At 52.2% G+C, this 6,112-nt stretch overlaps 1 protein-coding gene across 11 annotated transcripts in view; it reads right to left on the reverse strand.

Moving 5' to 3' along the window:
* Positions 1–4,736, reverse strand: part of HDAC4 (histone deacetylase 4) — a 267,634-nt gene extending 262,898 nt beyond the window's left edge. For 10 of the 11 annotated variants that reach the window (XM_042783716.1, XM_042783715.1, XM_042783709.1 and 7 more), the window contains exon 1: positions 3,978–4,070. The gene's annotated coding sequence lies outside the window, so the exon portion shown is untranslated. Of the gene's footprint in view, positions 1–3,977; positions 4,071–4,699 lie in introns of those variants that run through there. The other variant, XM_042783708.1, reaches the window with a different exon arrangement.
* Positions 4,737–6,112: the final 1,376 nt, after the last annotated feature.

The following is a 6,112-nucleotide window of genomic DNA, read 5'->3' on the forward strand; positions in this document are numbered from 1 at the left end:
TTTTAACCCCAAGATTAAGTTGGCTCAGCTGGGCAGTGAGCATTCAGGTTTTCAAGCCCTGAAGTGAGCACCACGTTCGCGCACACTTACGCCACTTAACCCAGACAGATGCATGCCATCCCTGAGAAAACATGACGACCAGTTACTGTGACTTTACAAAAGGTTCAGCATGGCATACAAGCACTAGAGAAACGTTTCAAGCAAGCCAAAAGTGCCAGAAATGAAGACAGTAGTCTTTCAGTGGAGCATGCACAATATTCAGCTCATCAGGAACATAAATGCCCCACATGCAATTGTCAGTTTGCCCTCCTTAAGCTGCGCAGCAAGTTTTAAGAGACAACATACTAACTCCTTTTAGCACAAGTTATTTGTTAAGCACATTTGTGAGCAAACCATGTTACATGCTCTTGCCTATTCTCAGCTCTGGAAGATGAAAGAAATTTGGCCTAGAATATTTGATCCTATCACATATTATGTACTTGGTGGCAAGCTTTTGTCTCAATACTTTGTTTTAAATGTGTTTGGGCACGTTCATGTATAGAAAGTCAGCAACTTCCTCAGATTTGAAACCTACAAATGATCCTACAGGGTAAGTTTCAGGCACCACACCAAGTTTCTGAATCACAGATACACCTAAAGATGACTTTAAAAAGTCTACATCCCAGAAAGCACAAAGCCATTTCAATGAGAGATTAAGAGGGCAATCTAATCTAAAACCATGGACTCCTGCTCAATTTTAACCTTTATTTTTAACAAGTCCTACCCCTCACCCGTGCAGTTCAACATGTGATTTAAGGTTGCAGAGTGACATCTACTCTACCTTTTCAGCAGTTCACAAACAGGCAGCTCCTGCGCTGCCAACTCTGCCCACGGTAGCAGGCGAAGAGAAAACCGAGCACTCGCCACGGGAGCAGAAAGTCACATTTGCTCAAGCTGTTGCTTTTGAGGAGTGTGCAAACCACAAGGCAGACAAGTTACCTTGTCTCAGAAAGACCTGACAGGTTGGGCAGAGCTTCCTTCCAGAACCATCCATGCTCTAACACAGGTCCGTGGGACCCGCAGATCTTTTCCAATTCAGATACTCCAGGGGTTCGTGAGGCAGCCTGGAGTTCAAGCCCCTGAAGAGCCGGGAAAAATGCATTTCTTCAAGACAACCCACTGCCATCTGCATCAACCCAAATCTCTCTTACCAGCCCCTGTTACTAGGTAACTTCTGAAGAAGTTCATCAATCTTCAGATGTCTGTAAACACATCACTCCTCGCTAAAAAAACACCTTGTCTTAAGTGCATTGTTGTTTTCCCCTTTTTTTGCATTAATGGGATGATGCAGCACAACAAAGCAGAAAGTTGCATCTTGACCAACTCGACGATTAACATATGCAAGAAACTACTTCTTCTGGTTTACTCTTTTTGATAGTAAGTCACCATCAAAAGGCAAGCAATGAATGAACCTAACTTCCACTACAGAGCTCATCTGCAACGCACATCAGGAGCCTGGTGTACTCAACCTGCTGTGTCCCAACCTGGATGCTGATGGATGCTCCCTGGGCTTCCTGAGAACTTCTCGGTGCTGACCACAAGTTCAGTCCCTCACACCTGCCAGTCGTCTTCTACTTCAGGACAGTCTGATGGAGATCGCACTACACAAACACAGACTGCTCAACAACCATTTCCTCCCAAGGGTATAAAATATACGTATGGTTTTCTTTCATGCCTCCATTCCATTAAGTAAATGACAAATTCCTCTGGTATTCTGAGGTAATTTTCAAAATGCATTTCATGCATTTTCTAATCCATCCGCTTTCTAAAGCCAAGTCCTGAAGCAAAACCAAAGAAATTACAGGATGGCAAAGTTAAAATTTAAAGACTTAAAAGATTTGGGGATTTTTTTTTTTCACCCCTAAGTTCAGACAACCAAAGGCACAGCTTAATATCAGCAACAGAAAGTCGTCAAATGCACATGCTAAAACACGCTATCAAAATATGAAGAAAAGCATATAATCCTGGAAAGCCGTGTCTTACACATTTCACTTTATGCAGAAAATCTGCAGTTGCTAAAACTTACTCTTCCTAACTGGGTGGCATTTTACATTTCCAAATGTAATTGAGTGAACATGTTGCCATGGTTACAGTAGGATTCTGCAATAACTTTGTTGCCTTGTAATTGATGTATATTTGTATACAAGCAGCTGAGCTTTCTTAATTCAATGCCCTCTTAACTCTTTCAGAAAGACTGCGGAGTGACAACGGCAGCTTTTAGGCTGAAAACTCCATACAGCAGTGGTGGAAACATCAGAAATGATTAAAACTCAGTGCCGTGACAGACCGCATAAAAAAAAAAAAGAAAGAAACCTTGCCAAGAACCAGATTATTATATAAACTTCAGAGCTCCTTAGGTTTTAAAAATGTTGCCGTTAAAAAAAGTCCAATTCAGATAATTAACTCCAGGTAGCTTTTGGCAACAACCAAAAGCACTTTGACCACAGCGAATACAGCACAAGTCCCATTTATTGACAGTACATAATACCAGTAAATCAAAATGCATTGGCAAGGAGATTATTCACTCAACAATGAAATTCACTGTAGCACGGAGAGCCAAAATAATACTTGCTCCATCTCTTCAGTCTTAAATTAGCATTATGAAGACAACAGAATACAGCTGTTAGAAACAAGCACGAAATAAAGCTGCCTGAATATCCCTGTTGAGAAGAAATGGAGAACACTGGAGAGCGCCTATACCCCGCTCCACCACCCTGAGCTGCACGCCCCATCCCAGATTTACAAGTGATTTTCACATCCTGAATCCACCCACACCTTTCCAACACAGATCCCACTTCTCAGGCACATTTTTAGACTTGTAATCCAGTCTGGAATATCAGGCAAGCCTGTAACACGAAATCCGCTCTTATGGCCAGAAAACAAGCGTTTGCGGTGACAAGCCTAATTTATGCAAATCCTCCAAAGCAGGCTGTTGACAAGCAAACAACCACCAAAAAAAAAAAAAAAAAAAAACCAACCCTTCCACTATCGTGAAATGCCTGCACAAAACAATTACGCAAGTGTTTTGAATAAAGGGCAGGTTTACTTCCCTTTAACTGGTACGCCGAGCTATACTGTCAAATAATTGTTATGTAAATACATTTGCTTGCTTAAGATGTCATGCTGCCTTTGCCACGCCACCAACATTCTAAAGATAACATTTAAGGTGCCGAGGGATTGCACAGCATCTTTCCTGATAAATTCCTGCAGCAAAACCCACACGCAACCGCTCAGCAACACCTCCCTCCGCGCTCCTCCGATCGCATTCTAAGCTTTTTGTTGTTGTTGTTAATTTGTCGTTGCACAGACCGACACTTTCCATTCCGGAGCAGCATACGCTGCGCACTTTGTTCACCACCAGCTCCCCCCCAAAATGCACGTTTTTGGGGGGGGGGGGGGGGGGGGGGGTGCAGCCGTAGCCTGTGGCTGAGGACCGAGCCCTGCCTCGGTTCGGAGCTGTCATTCTGCCTCGCAACCCAACGTTACCTCAGGACTTCCGAAAAGCGCGGCGATGCTGAGGAGAATACCCCTCCAAGTGACAAAATAAAGCTATTTTAAATGATTTTTTTTTTTTTTTTTTTTGGAAGAGATTGGTTTTCGGGGCAACCTCGCCGGCCCAGCCCCGGAGCCGCTGCCCCGTCAGGCAGCCCCGGGCCCGGCGCGTTCCGGCGGGGAAACCGGGCGGAGCCGGCCGCGGACAGAAACTTTCCCCAAGTCCCGCGTTATTCCCGGAGAGTGAAGAACCGACCCCCGCTCCCGGGGGGGGGGGGGGGGGGCCGCGGCCCGTTTCGGCGCCGCAGGGCCCCGCCGCGGGCGTCGCCCCCGCCGCTGGGCCGCCGCGCCCGCCCCGGCTATAGTGCCCACAACCCGCCGCCCCCCCCCCCCCCCCCCTCCGCCTTAACCGGGGCCCTCAGCTCGGCCCTGCCCCCGGCACTCACCGCTGCCCGCATCGCTCCCCGCCGAGCCCCGCGCAGCACCGAGGCGGCGGCGGCGGCGGCGGCGGCGGCGCTGCTCGCCGGGGCGGGGGGGGGGGGGAAGGAGGCGCGGCCGGCCGTGAGGGGAGGGAAGGGGTGTGGCCACCGGGGAGGAGGCGGGGCTTGAGGCCGCGCCGGCCCCACCCCCTCCTCATTCACAAAAAAAAAAAAAGGGAAGACCCGGCTCGCTGAATGGGCGGGAGCGCTGCCCGTCACGTCACGCCCACACTCCCCACCCCCGCCGTCCTCCCTCCTCTTCCTCGCCCCGCCCACCGCGCCGCGCTACGCCCAACCCGCGCGCGGCAGGAGCGGCCGAGTGGCTCAAATCCACCCGCCACCGCCGCACGGGCGAATCCGATTGGCGCAGAGAGATGCCCATCACTTCCCTCCTTCCCCCACCCCGCGCCCGAAACCCTCCGCGCTTCACGGTCGGAGCGCGGAAAGGGGGGGGGGGGGGAGGAATGGGGGAGGGAGGGAGGGAGGGGGGAAATGGGGGGGGGGGAGGGAAGAGCCGCGCGCCGCCGATCCCTTTAAGAGCGCGGCGGGCGGTGAGAGGCACCCGCCGCGATTAAAAGCCGGCGGGCAGAAAAGCGCGCGCGGCCTTAAAGGGGCCGGCGGGCCAGGCCGGGCCGGGCGGGGCGGAGCGGAGCGGCGGGGGGGGAGGCGGCGGTGCGCCGCGTACTGACCTGGGCGGCGACGGCGGCGGCGGCGGGCGAGGCTGGGGGCGGGGGGGGGGGGGGGGGCGGGGGTGGGGGGGGGGGAGAAGTGTGGGGTGTGGGGGGGGAAAGATGCGCGGCGATGGCCCCGGCGCGGAAACCGCGGCGCGCGCGCCACCAACGGACTCAGCCCGTGACGGGATCCGCCATCTTGGAATTTTTTTTTTTTTTTTTTTTTTTTTGAGGGAGAATCACGTGGTGAGACCATTTTTTTCCCGCCGGCCAATCAGGAAGCGCGGTTTATTTATAGCCGCGGCTCCCTCTTTTTTTCTCTCCCCCCCCCTTCCCTATCCCGCGGGGCCGGGGGGGGGAGGAAGGGAGCCAATCGGGCTCCGCCCTGTTTCCCCACGTCCCGCCCCGTGGCGCGGGGAGCCAATCAGGCCCCGCCCTGATCCCCCCCCCACGCCCCGCCCCGTGGGCGCGCGGCCCGTCGCCTAGGCGACGGCGCGGCCCGGGGTGGGGGCGCTGGGCCCGCGGCCCTTCAGGGAGCGGCGGGGAAGCTCAGGCTGTTCCCGGGTGGCTGCGGGGGGGACCCGGAGCGGGGTTCGGGTCTCCGAGGAGCGGCTGGGGCTCCCTCAGCCGCAGAGGCCCGGGCGTGGCGTGGAACCCTCCGGAGCCGGGGGTGTGGGGGGAGGCGGGTGATGGAGCCTTTGCTGAGCACCATCCCCTCCCACACGCTGCTTGCTCCTCACCCCGGCACCTCGTTGCTGAGAGCAAACTGCATGTTTTTAAGGATCAGGGTGAAGCAAAGAGGCCTCAGCGCTGTGCCGGGCAGCTGTTTCCAGAAAACCGTGCAAGCGTGGCCAAGTCTTCGTGTCCCTTCTCTCTCCTTGACCCGCCACTGCCTATAGTTTCCTCCACGGTTTTGCCTGTATCTACTAAGAGGTGGAAATGTAACGGAAAGAATAACTCAGATCTGGATTAATTGGGCTGTGGGAAACATGAGGTGGAGGACAGAACTAGCAGTGAAACAAGAGTAGGTGAAGCATTCTTTTGAAGAGAATTCTCTCACTTGTAATGAGAAAAGTTGAGCGTCTTTTGTCTTCTTCCATTAGGTAGTTTGACATACCTGAAACTATGGATTTTTTGATTCTCAGGATACTAATGGAGATGGATTAACTAGAGATACCATAGAAAATGCAAGCTGTGGTAGATACATAGTATTTTAATAGAACATGAAACTTTGTCAAGTTTTCTACATCCAAGATCCCACTCCTAAAGTGTTATTCTTTCGATCCATCAAGCATTATCTATAAAAAATGGCTTCTGAGTACACTGCTTTTAATAGCAAACAGCTGAATCAAGGTATAAGAACTGAGAAGGGGAGAGCATGGTTCAAAATCCTTGCAAATCTTTGCCTGAATTACCCATAGTAAAAAAAAA

The sequence above is a fragment of the Tyto alba genome, unplaced genomic scaffold, assembly GCF_018691265.1.
Source record: "Tyto alba isolate M040663 unplaced genomic scaffold, T.alba_DEE_v4.0 Super-Scaffold_7, whole genome shotgun sequence".
Lineage (NCBI taxonomy): Eukaryota > Metazoa > Chordata > Aves > Strigiformes > Tytonidae > Tyto > Tyto alba.